The sequence below is a fragment of the Erinaceus europaeus genome, chromosome 11, assembly GCF_950295315.1.
Source record: "Erinaceus europaeus chromosome 11, mEriEur2.1, whole genome shotgun sequence".
Taxonomy (NCBI): domain Eukaryota; kingdom Metazoa; phylum Chordata; class Mammalia; order Eulipotyphla; family Erinaceidae; genus Erinaceus; species Erinaceus europaeus.
Window position 1 is genome coordinate 109,146,884 of NC_080172.1, and position 13,304 is coordinate 109,160,187.

Consider the following 13,304-nt stretch of genomic DNA (forward strand, 5'->3'; position numbering starts at 1 on the left):
GACTTAGATGGTTCCAAACTTGCATGAATGGGGAAGAATCAAGTTCATAAGTACTTGAATGAAAGTTGCCATCATTCACTATTATTCATGGAGACTTTCCTCTTGGTATAGTTTTCAACAATTCTCTCCTTTCCCAAAGTCTTCTTTTATGTATCCATGGGGCCGATGTTTGTGTCAAACATAGACTACTTGTCCATTGTCTAAGTTCCTTAGAAAAATCTGCATTTCAAAATAAGTTCGGACTTTATGTTTTATAGAACATGAATAGATTGAAAGCAAAATTGAAGGGCAAGCACAGAGACTTCCCGTTAAGTCTTCATATGTGGCCACCCTCACTGTTAACACTGTTCAGCAGAATAATACATTTTATTACAATTAGTTACTTACATTAGTACAGTATAATCACCCAAGCTCTTTTTTTTAAATTTCTTTATTAGGGAATTAATGATTTACAGTCAACAGTTAAATAAAATACAGCAGTCTGTACATATATAACATTTCTCAGTTTTCTTTTTAAAAAATATTTAATTTATTATTTATTCCCTTTTGTTGCCCTTGTTGTTTTATTGTTGTAGTTATCATTGATGTTGTCGTTGTTGGATAGGACAGGGAGAAATGGAGAGAGGAGGGGAAGACAGAGAGATAGACACTTGCAGACCTGCTTCACTGCTTGTGAAGCGACTCCCCTATAGGTGGGGAGCCTGGGGCTTGAACTGGGATCCTTATGCCGGTCCTTACGCTTTGTGCCACCTGTGCTTAACCCGCTGCACTATAGCCTGACTCTCATTTCTCAGTTTTCTACATAACAATTCAAATTCCACTAGGTCCTCTTCTGTCTTCCAGGAGCTGAACCTTCTCCCCCACCCCAGAGTCTTTTACTTTGGTGCAATGTACCAACTCCAGTTCAAGTTCTTCTTTGAGTCACTCAAATTCTCTCTTTTACAGTACTGTTCATGATTGATATTGTACATATTATCGATTTGGAAAAATGCTGAAAATATTCAATTCTATAATGTCATACAGAGTACTTTTTCTGACCCAAAAGTCCTCTATGTTTTTATTCTTCTGTCCCACATTAGCCCAACAATGATAACATTTAGCTTTTTTTTTAATTTTTTTATTTAACACTTTTTCCCTTTACTGGGGGATTAATGTTTTACAGTCACCAGTAAATACAATAGTTTGTACATGCATAACATTTCTCAGTTTTCCACATCAAAATACAGTCCTCACTAAGTCCTCTGTCATCCTTTTCCAGGACCTGTACTCTCCCCCACCACCCACCCAAGAGTCTTTTACTTCGGTGCAATACACCAACTCCAGTTCAGGTTCTGCTTAGTATTTTCTCTTCTGATCTTGTTTTTCAACTTCTTCCTATGAGTGAGATCATCCCATATTCACCCTTCTGTTTCTGACTTATTTCACTTAACACGATTTCTTCAAGCTTCATCCAAGATGGGCTGAAAATGGTGAAATCACCATTTTTAATACCTGAGTAGTATTCCATTATATGTAAAGACCACAACTTGCTCAACCACTCATCTCTTGTTGGACACCTCGATTGCTTCTAGGTTTTGGCTATTATAAATTGCACTTCTATGAATATGTGTATACATGATTCTAGCCAACCAGATACAGCAGTACATTAAGAAAGATTGTTCATCATGACCATTTAACTTTTAACTGTTTCTACTGATTTCAGTTTTCCAGGAAGCAGTTTGTACTTTTCACAGATTACACTGTGTAATATTCAAGTTTCTTCCATGTGTATTCATGACTTGAGAACTCTTTTCTTTTTAGTATAATATAAGGTACTACAGTTTACTTATCCATTTTCCTACTGAAGGACAATGTATTTGTTTTCAAATATGATCACATCTTTTCCCTTAAAACTCTGAATGAAAGGAATTAGCATTCTAATTGTGAGAAAATAATATTTAAGCCAGGTTTGAGCCTGACCCCTATCACATCAGAGGAAGCTTCAGTGCGGTGTTGTGTTACCGTCTCTCGGACACAGTCTCTGTCTCTCTCTTTCTAAAAGTTAGCCTGGAAAAGTGAAGTACTAGCAATGACAAACAACAACAAATTCATTTTTAAAGTCAAACAAATCTTTTACATATTTATCATCATAACTTCACTGAACGTCTTTGTGATGTACTAGTACCTCTTTTTTTTAAATTTTTTTTTTTTATTTAAGAAAGCCAAGTCAAGCTCTCACTATTTGCAGACGATATGATAGTACACATAGGAAGACCTAAAGAATCCAGCAGAAAATTACTGGAAGTTATTAGGCAATATAGCAAGGTATCAGGCTACAAAATCAATGTACAAAAATCAGTGGCATTTCTTTATGCAAACACTAAATCTGAAGAAGAAGACATCCAGAAATCACTCCCATTTACTGTTTCAGCAAAATCAATCAAATACCTAGGAATAAAGTTGACCAAAGAAGTGAAAGACTTGTATGCTGAAAACTATGAGTCGCTACTCAAGAAAATAGAAACTGATACCAAGAAATGGAAAGATATCCCATGCTCATGGATTGGAAGGATAAATATCATCAAAATGAATATTATCCCCAGAGCCATAAACAAATTTAATGCAATACCAATCAAAGTTCCACCAAGCTTCTTTAAGAGAATAGAACAAACACTACAATCATTTATCTGGAACCTGAAAACACCTAGAATTGCCAAAACCATCTTGAGGAAAAGAAACAGAAATGGAGGCATCACACTCCCAGACCTTAAAATATATTATAAAGCCATCATCATCAAAACAGCATGGTACTGGAACAAAAATAGGCACACAGACCAGTGGAACAGAATTGAAAGCCCAGAGATAAATCCCCACACCTATGGACATCTGATCTTTGATAAGGGGGCCCAAAGGATTAAATGGAAGAAGGAGGCTCTCTTCAATAAATGGTGCTGGGAAAACTGGGTTGAAACATGCAGAAGAATGAAATTGAACCACTTTATCTCACCAGAAACAAAAATCAACTCCAAATGGATCAAAGACCTAGATGTCAGACCAGGAACAATCAAATACTTAGAGGAAAAAATTGGTAAAACACTTTCCCACCTACACCTCAAGGACATCTTTGATGAATCAAACCCAATTGCAAGGAAGACTAAAGCAGAAACAAACCAATGGGACTACATCAAAATGAAAATCTTCTGCACATCCAAAGAAACTATTAAACAAACAGAGAGACCCCTCACAGAATGGGAGAAGATCTCTACATGCCATACATCAGACAAGAAACTAATCACCAAAATATATAAAGAACTCAGCAAACTTAGCACCAAAAAAGCAAATGACTCCATCCAAAAATGGGCAGAGGATATGAACAAAACCTTCACCTTAGAGGAGATCCAAAAGGCTAACAAACATATGAAAAACTGCTGTAGGTCACTGATTGTCAGAGAAATGCAAATTAAGACAACACTAAGATACCCCCTCACTCCTGTAAGAATGGCATACATCAAAAAGGACAGCAGCAACAAACGCTGGAGAGGATGTGGGGACAGAGGAACCCTTTTACATTGCTGGTGGAATGTAAATTGGTCCAGCCTCTGTGGAGAGCAGTCTGGAAAACTCTCAGACGGCTAGACATGGACCTTCCATATGATCCAGTAATTCCTCTCCTGGGGTTATACCCCAAGGACTCCATAGCACTAGTACCTCTTTATAGACAAGAACACTGATACTGAGTGAATAAATAAGTGGAGCTAGCATCCAGGTGTAGATCAGTGTCATATATGGTACCACAATTTGATATATATGTGAAACTACTATCTAGAGTGTTCCTTGCACAACAGTTTGTGTCCTTAACAGCCATCCTCTAATGACCTTTTTTCCAATAACTTATTGGTGAAACAGTGATTCACAATACAATTGTTCCATATGCACACTATCTTGTCTCTCTGTGACAGGTGTTTACGCAACACACTAACCACCAACTGGGACCCTCCTCCACAAGAGTACATTGGCTCCCAGACCCTTTTGAGCCCTTTCCCATCTGCCTATTAGACTTCCTAGATCTGCTGCTGTAGGCCAAAGCTCATCTAATTCTCACTCTGTATCCCCCATTTCTTTGTTTAAGTCCCACATATGAGTGAGGTTATCAAACCTCCTGCCTCCCCCTGGATTTTCTCACTTCATATGACTCCTTCTAATGGATTCTTATTTAAGTTCTGTCTTGTATCTCTCATAATACACACAATTCAGTCCCTTCACTTAACTTTTTTTCATTATTGCCAATAGAGTTATCTCTAGAGTTCAGTGCCTGCAGGATGAGCCCACTGCTTCTGGTGGCCATCTTTCTTTTTCTTCCTTTCTTTCTCTTTCTCTTTCTTTCTTTCTTTCTTTCTTTCTTTCTTTCTTTCTTTCTTTCTTTCTTTCTTCCTTTCCCTTTCTTTCTTTCTTTCTTTCTTTCTTTCTTCCTTTCTTTCTTTCTTTCTCTCTCCCCTTTCTTTCATTCTTTTATTAGGACAGAGAGAAGTTGAGAAGGGAGGAGGAAGTTAAGAGTGGGAGATAAAGAAAGACACCTGCAAACCTGCTTCACCACTGTGTTCCTACTGCAGGTGGGGAGTGGGGGTTTGAACCCGCATGGTAATGTGTGTGCTCAATCGAGTGTGCCACCACCTGGCTAGTTGTATCACTTCTTAAATTTTCTCTGTCTGCCTCTTAATCCTTACTGTGCACCATTTACCTAATGTAGACTCTATAGCTTATAGTGATTATTCTTTCTAGCAAAACAAGCTTTCCCTATGCACATAGAGACAACCCTATTATTCTTTTAAGATTAGCTCATGTGTTACTCACTCTATTAAGACTGACCTTGACCTCCTCATCAATATAGTATGTAATTCCTTCTGTATGTCCATATTCACACATGTGCCTATATTATTCATGAAGTCATACTTCTTCCAAGTCACTGTCCCATTTACTAGCCTTTTCAGGACATGACAGTCTAAAACATCCAAAATTTCAATGGCATTTTGTTATTTGAATATATACCAAGTGCCTAAATTGCTGACTTCTGTCACTTCTTAAAGTTCAAAGAAATGCTACAACATGATTCATAACTATTGATCATGTCTGATCATTTACTTAGTTTTCTGAGGCTTCTCAACCTTGTTTTCCTATTTTTCAAATGTGACACAAGACAGAAATCCCAGTTAACCCTGACTTCATTATTTTTGATTTTGTGGTCTAAGTACATTTTCTGACACACTTGCATCATACCCTAGTCTCCTTTTCCAACTTCTCTGACATCAACCATTTCAGTTTTTCACTTTTACTTTCATGGTGGATGTGAACTCCCAACACTGGTTTGACAACAATTCAAATTCTCTTCTAACTCCCCAGTTTAGCAATGTCATAAAGGAAGAAAGGAGAGAGAGAGAGAAAAAGAGAGAGAGAGAGAGAGAGAGAGCAGTCCAATGAAAAGGGAGACAGTAGGCTGTTCATGCAGATGATTTGTAGCAAGAGATATAAAAAGAACCCATTCCCACCTGGAGACAAGTGTTCCCAGGTTTTGGTCCTTCACCTTTTGGCCCCAGGTTAACAGAGACTCTTGGTGAGCAATCAGGATCTCGAGTCGCAAAGTGCAACAGAGCATCACAAACCCTCTTGTCTCCTTCCCAGCAGATAAAACATTCTTTTGCCTCTAATTAAAAAGATTAATAAAGGAGTAGGACACATCAGGTTCACATAAATCATTGCCCATGTGGTTTTTATTACTATAATTAAAAGTTATCTTCCCCAAATTTCGGGATGAAAGTGCCATGATTTGCAATTGAAAACATATTGTAAGTCTTAGCTTTTTCTAGCTTTACTCATTTCCCTTCTTTCCAAAAGGAGTGGCAAAGCAGTATTATTATGGCTGATAGGTTGAGAGATATCCTTAATAGTGATCTATCAGTAGAAATGCACTATTTTTTTTCACTTTTGAAACAACCTGAAAGAAGTGCTTTTCTCTTTTGTATTAAAACTGAGTGATTGCTTATTATTTTTCTTTGTAATTTCTATGCTTGCTGTTTCTTTTTTTTCAGCTGTGAGTGCACTTAAAAATTCTCATGTGAAAGGCATTTTAATGACAAGCTAAAATTTTTACTAACAGTTCCTCTATCATACTTGAGCTAGAACAAGACAACATGAATGCTTGAAGAATCCATATTTCCCAGAATGCATCAGCATTCCAAAGCTGACACAAAGCACCAGCATGCCCCCCCCGCTCCTGGATTCACCTGAAAAACGTCTGTGATTCTGGAGACACTGAATACTTTTCACAATTTGAAGGAGTGGAGTCAACTGTGGGTCAAATTCTGGGGGATTAGCAATTCAATTCCAATGCAATCAAGGTTTATTAAGGATCTACGGGTCAATAAGTCACCATGGGCTTATAAGTTTAGTAGGTTGAAGTCTGGGTGGATATAACTAGAGATATAGGCAGCGGTTGAGAAAGTTCATCATCTGCATCCTCTTTGTGGGTAGGCTGTATCCAGGCAAACAAACATGATTCTCCTAGAAAGCAAGTTGATCTTATGGTTCTAGATACTACAGATACCATTTCGTATCCCTCTACCATCTCTTGAAGCTGCACTAAAGAGGAGGATAAAGGCAGAGAGAGAAAGGTAAGGAGGGAAAGACACTACAACACTCAAGTCTTCTCCAGTGTTTTGGGAACTGATCTCACACGCACATGGATCACTCACATGGTGAAGCATGCCTCCTGTCCAGGTGAGCTATTTAATCAGCCTTGAAATTGCAGTTCTTACTGGCATTCTCCTCTCTGCCCAACTCCCTCTTATCCTGGTTGCTAGAATTCTTTGGTTGAAATGTATGAGCATTACCTTTACTTGAGGCTTTCAGCCTTCTGACCCAGGGCTCTATCTTCTCTCTGTTTCTCTTATCTGTGTCAAAGCAGGGGGCTTGTAACATTCTCCGCACATCTCTCATCTGCACAGTTCAAAGCAGGAGCCTGCAGCCTCAATGTTTTTTTCTTATCAATCATGGCTTTCCTGTGCAACAAACAAGGGGTTCAGCAGCTTTGTCTACATGGCTTCCTCACAGCTGAACTTCATATATTTTCAGAAAGCACAAACTGCCTATATATTCTAACTTTTTTTTTTTTTACTTCTGTGAGAATGTGTATATAGCTCCAATTTGCAATTTATTATTACTTATACATCTGTTTTTAATCAAATCATACCAGAGTCCAGTCTGTTTGACCAGAGTCTTTTTCCTCAAGGTTGTCGTGCCTATTCTAGAAAAGCAGTAAAAGCTGTGTATGACCACACTCAACATCTGAAGCGCCACTTCTCCTAACATTTTGTGGTGCACACAGTGTACTCATAACTCACATATTCCTAAGTGCAGTTCTTTTTTGTATATTGACATTATTGCTCAGTTCTTTCTTGGACAAGGAGTCTCTAGAGGTTGAACAATTTTGTCTTCCCCCACCCTTGGGTTCCCAGAACCCTTCAGAAAGTTCTCACATTGAGAGGTCTCAAAGGATGTTTATAAGGATGATGACTTTCAGAGCTTCCCTTAATGGATAAAGCCAGAGTGTCACAGAGTTATACACAGCAGGTGGAAAGTGCACACATGAACATACTTTTCGTTCTGGGTGATTAATACCTGTCTGCCATGCCTGCCTGTGTCAGAGTCCATCATCCTGGCCTCTTTTGGGTATCTCAAAGGTTGATCATCTGTCCCAGCATACTCATGCAATGGGACAAAGGATAGGGTCTATGTTTCTTTGAAAAGTGAAACAGGGCCAGTCAGTAGTGCAAATGGTTAAGTGCACATATTACCACGCAAGAGGACCTGGTTTCAAGCCTTAATTCACTACTTGCCTGGAGTCCACTTCACCACTGGTGAAGGAAATCTGAAGATATCTATCTTTCTTTCCCTCTCTCTATCTCCTCATCTCTCCCCATCCTTTCTTAATTTCTCTGTCCTATCTAATAAAAAATTGAAAGAAAAGAAAAGAAAAAAAGAGGAACAGTGGGAACAGTGGATTCATAATGCTGAGCCGAGCCCCAGCAATAACCCTGGTGGCAATAAAAAGAAAAGAAAAGAAGAAAAAGAAAAGTGTGACAGACTGCACTGTATGTTATAGGATGGAAATTGAAGGAGCAAATTAAAACATTCACAAGGAAGTCAATCTCTCCAGCTTTCTGAAGAAATAGCTAAGGATGGAACTTGACCTGGCAGTATCTGCCAAGCACATAGGACATTTCTCCAGTCCTAGGTTAAAGAAGCCAAACATGTTGAAGCAAACATTAAGCTGGAGGACAAGGTCTTTTCAGTTTAAAACTGTTTTTCTTTGGACCTTGAACTCTAGGGAAGGATTGATTTACAGATAGAATGCAAAGGCAGAATTGGCAAGGTATCTCACCCAGTTAGGTTAGTATCTGCTTTGCCGTTGTCATGACAAAGTTTCAAACGGAGCCACGCCTTAAAGGTGGAAGTTTTGGTGCTTTGCTGACTTTCTCTCTCCTTCTCTGTCTCTGTCTCCTTTTTTGGGAAAAAGAAAAAGCACAGGGTGTGAGGAAGCATCCCACACTTGTGAAGTTCCGACAATGAAAACAAATATCTTATTAAGAGGCAGAGGCCAAGCATGCAGAGAGAGACAAAGAAAGCACAGAAAAGACTCTAGAGTGCTAAAAAGATGTGAAAGAGATTCTAGTGGCAAATACTCAAAATGCTCAGAAAGCATCCAGTTTGTGTATGCGTATCACCTAGCCACTGGTAGATACCCTTATAGCTGAACCATGCTGATTGCCTGTGTTGAAAGTTAAACTTGCTAAGGGATAGGCATACATTTCAAATATCGTAGAGCTGCAAACACTTTCAATGAAAACATATCTCTTTAGACCATAGATATTTTCCACATTTTCCTTTGCTCCTCTTGGATACTTTTCTAACTTATGTTTGGTTTCATCACTTTTTAAGACCAGAAAACATTATCAGTGGGACAGCTAGAGCACCAGCCCAAAAGAACAGTCAGAAATAAGCAACAGAAGTGAATTGTTTGGGCTACAGATCTTTTTTTTTTTTTACTTTCCCATATGGTGGTCTACATGGAGCTAGTGATAAGGCAGAGTGTCTGTCACCCCAACAGCTAGTCTGGAGACTCTTGTAGGAAAAAATATAGCATAACACATTGGTTGGAAATGGAAATGGACATTTGGATAAAATGTTTTGTAGGTAAGAGGGCTTGCTTTCCAACTAGTCTGCACAATCTTTGAGACAGAACCATCTACCTATCATCCATAATGCATAGCTTATTTTTAGTATACATTTACATACAAAGTTGATGCTGAGTCCTCATTGAACACTTCTTTCCAAAAAAAAAAAGTTTACGGGCTGTTGCAGAAATACAATCCGTCATGCTTTGCCTTGGTGGCTGGCCATGCATTTTAAAGACAACTTCTTCTACCCAGTTTTTTTTTTTTTAAAAAAGTCCTATCCCCCGCATCCATCCCCCCTCCTCCCCAAAATCAAGAGCAATATAATGATCCTTCCTGTGTCTGGTCCAGTTGAAATTATGCTTCTTTTGTTATAGCTTTCACTCTTGAATCATCAAATGATTGACACCTACAGCTATGTCTAACTTTCAGTGTTACATAATAAAAACAGACATTGAAGTTATGATTTAATTTAGGAATTGTCAAAATGGATAATAACATATATGAAACTTACAAAAATTTCTTTTCATAAATGAACAGTAGTAGTAAGTAAAGAGGAAATAATTATTTGCCTAGTGCCATAACTGGCCATCTTGTGAGTTGATTTCTAGAGCAAAGAATGGGTGTGGAAACTTCAGTCTGCAACAGTCTTTTTCTTTTGGTAGCATGTAGCAAAATAAAATATTCTGAGTGGATCCTGGGACCAAATTAGAAATTCATTGTCCAGCCAAAATTGCTAAAGCAGAGGCCAAAGAATTCTGAACCAGCCTGAGCACACAAGGATCATGTGAGTTAGTATCTTCTACATGGAAGACTTCTTATGTATTTCCTGATAGCTTCAAGACTGGCTTTCCAGAACTTAGAGAGAATATTCTTGTTTCCAGGGTCTTAGAGAAATAGGAAGAAATGTTTCATAAAGTCATAGGTTGTTTTGGTCATCTAAAATAACCTGAGTTACGGAGCCCATATTCAGATAAATGGATGTCATAAGCTACTTACAGTTTGGTACTTAAAGAAATGTTATACAGAAACCTTCGTAGTGAATACAACTTAACACTCAGATTTTCGAAACTGTTTTTTCCTACTTCTACAATAACCTAGATTTTTGTTTTAAGTTGGAATGAGAAAGTCATGTAGGAACAGTATTTCTTTTAAATTGCTCCATTAGGAGACTACATGGGGAGCAGATGAAGGTGAAATAATAGAGTTCAAAATATTGTCTTTCAAGAACAAGAAATAGTGTTTATCAGGACTTTTGAACAGTTTGAACATATCTAAAGCAAACTAACTAACTAAATAAATAACTACCTAGGCTAAACATTAAATATTAGAGGAAGATTATTTGTTCAGACCCATTTCATGTTGCACAAAGAAACAATATGAAATGGTGTTGGATTTCCACATAGAATGTATTCTGCTTTAGGAATATAAATGCAAATGTGATGATGCCATTTTGAGACAGACTCATGTACTGCCTGTGTTTCATTTCCAACTGATGACTATTTTGAACTGACCAAAGACAGTAAGTAGTCAGCTCCTGCAATGCAAGTATTTCACTTCATTCATTGAAATGGAGTCCCAAAAAGCTGGAGTTTCTACTGGTTTCATCAATTCCTGCCCGACAGAAGAAGTCAGGCATTGTCTGCAACCCACAATGACCCTGGATCCATACTCCCAGAGAGATAGAGAATGGAAAGGCTATCAGGGGAGGGGGTAGGATGTGGAGATCGGGTTATGGGAATTATGCGGAATTGTACCCGTCTCATTCTATGGTTTTGTTAATGTCTCCTTTCTTAAATAAATAATAAAAAGAAAACAGTTTAGTTAAAACTGCTCCACATCTTCCTTTTCCTCTCTGCATTTCCTGAAAAAGGACTTTTCTTAAGGTTCAGACAAACCAAGACTGTAACAACTACTATTTATTGGACACTGTAGTACATTAACAGGTCTCAACCAGTTTAAACATTACAGAAACCCTGGGTGGTAAGTCTTTCAAAAATAAACAGAGACACAGAAAGGTCAAGTAATTTGTCTTGGGTCACCCAGCTAATTAATGAAATTCAAGCCTTTATAAATCAAACGTTGTTAACCACCACACTATAATTGATTATCCTCAACCACACTAATGTTAGACACCCCTCAATACCTAACTTCGATGTACCTCCTACTATTTCTGAGTATCTATGATCACAACCCCAATTACCTGCACATCACCTTTACTTTCTTCTTTTGTTCAGTGATTCTTTAAAATTTAAGATTTGTTTTGCTTCTCAGATGTATTCTTGATGCTTTGCGTGGACATTACCTGCTATTTCCACAGGAAACTGATAGCAGCAAAGTGTTCATGGTACAGACGGTGATTTCCCATATACATAACCTCTTTCCTAATTTTAAATTATTTTTCTAAAAATGGAACCCTTATTTTTATTTTAGACCACAAACCCAGATACATCATCCCTAGGGAAAACATTTAGAGAGTTCACCAATGTCTCAATATGTGGACATAGAGAAGAAAATGCACTATGCTTCCCCCTCCCTCGAAGTTGAAAATTTAACAGCAACAAGAAAAATGATGAGAGTATTAAATATTAAATACCAGATAAAAATTGAAGTTGTGGTCAGGAAGAGCTATTAGTCTAAAAGGAAAGACATGAGAAACCTGTGCAGAACAACAACAACAAAAAGATACAAACCTGAAAGCTTGTCAAAGATCAATGGCCATTGAAAGCTCCTTCACCATATATGCACTGAGCACCTACTCTCTGCCAGTGCTACAATACAGCAAACACAGCGGTCAGGAAGCAGATAAACTTGTCCACTTGTGCAGTCCACCGACATGGAGACTGATAGATCTGAACCAACTGTAAAGTTTGAAAGGTGTTTGGAAGTTTTCCAGAATGAAACTGAAAAGTTGAAGGTTCATTCAAATCTGTATAAAGATTGAGGAATAAATTAATAAGAGCATTGCATAAGTACCACCATAGATCTTAATAATATCCTTATCATCTGATGTTCTGACTATCCTAGTTTCTCAAGAAATTAATCACATTTCTACAACATGGAGTTGTTCTAATTTTTTTAAATTTATTTTTTATTTAAGAAAGGAAAATTTAACAAAACCATAGGGTAGGAGGGGTACAACTCCAAACAATTCCCACCACCCAATCTCCACATCCCATCTCCCTCCCCTGATAGCTTTCCCATTCTCTATGCTAACAATCATCCAAAAAGAACTCTGGAGTGTGATCAGGAATCATACCCTCCAATAATTTAAATGAAGATGATGGCTTCTCTGATTTTTTTTTCCGTTGAAATATCTGATCTGTTTGGGTGTACAATAAGCAAACACAGATGTGAATGCAGCAAAATGACGGAAGAAAGTAATGATAGGAAACCAAAAGTGAAAAGGCCATGCAGCAGATTTTACAAATGATTTGAACACTAAAGGTCAGAATGTACCAACCCTATGGTCTGACTCCCACACAAATATCACATTACAGGAAATACAGACTGTAAAAGAATTAAAAAGGTGCACAGAAGGAGAGGCAAGATCAAAAAGTCCCTGTATGTAGCAAGGATAATAACAGCTCTATAGAAGAAAGAGATGAATGCTGGGATTTCTGTGGTGTTTCTCATCTTGCAGCTCACAACAACTGTGTTATGATTGGGGGTTGGGTAGTGGGGGAAGTTAACTGCAAGACAAAGAAACCTAACCAGCTATGGAGGCATTAGAGCTGATGTTGTTGCATGTAATTTGCGAAGTTATTAGCAAAGTCAGTAAGATTCGCTGTTTGCATACATAATCAACCAAGAAAACTTAGCTGACACTAGCTATTGAAAGGGCATGAGTGCACTGCAGTTGTGTGAGAGAAAAGAGGGCCCAAGTGTTTCAGTTCCTTCCACAATGTCTCTTCTATTTGGAGCAGTGAGGTACAAGATGTATCTGGGATTGTTAGCAATATCACCTACTCTTCTGGGGCTAGTAAAAGATGTTACTACTCGATAAACAGCTATGAAATCTGGGAAGTCAAATGGTTACCTATGAAGTAATCTGGGCCACTACCTCTTAATACCATCAAAGGAAAAAAAAAATATCAC

At 38.0% G+C, this 13,304-nt stretch overlaps 1 long non-coding RNA gene across 1 annotated transcript; it reads right to left on the minus strand.

Moving 5' to 3' along the window:
- Window positions 1-547: 547 nt before the first annotated feature.
- LOC132541258 (uncharacterized) lies at window positions 548-12,595 on the minus strand. Its single transcript, XR_009552425.1, has 4 exons — window positions 12,466-12,595; window positions 11,900-12,135; window positions 6,864-7,031; window positions 548-1,460 (listed from the first exon to the last, which is right to left on the minus strand). It is a non-coding gene; the product is annotated as an uncharacterized LOC132541258 (long non-coding RNA).
- Window positions 12,596-13,304: the final 709 nt, after the last annotated feature.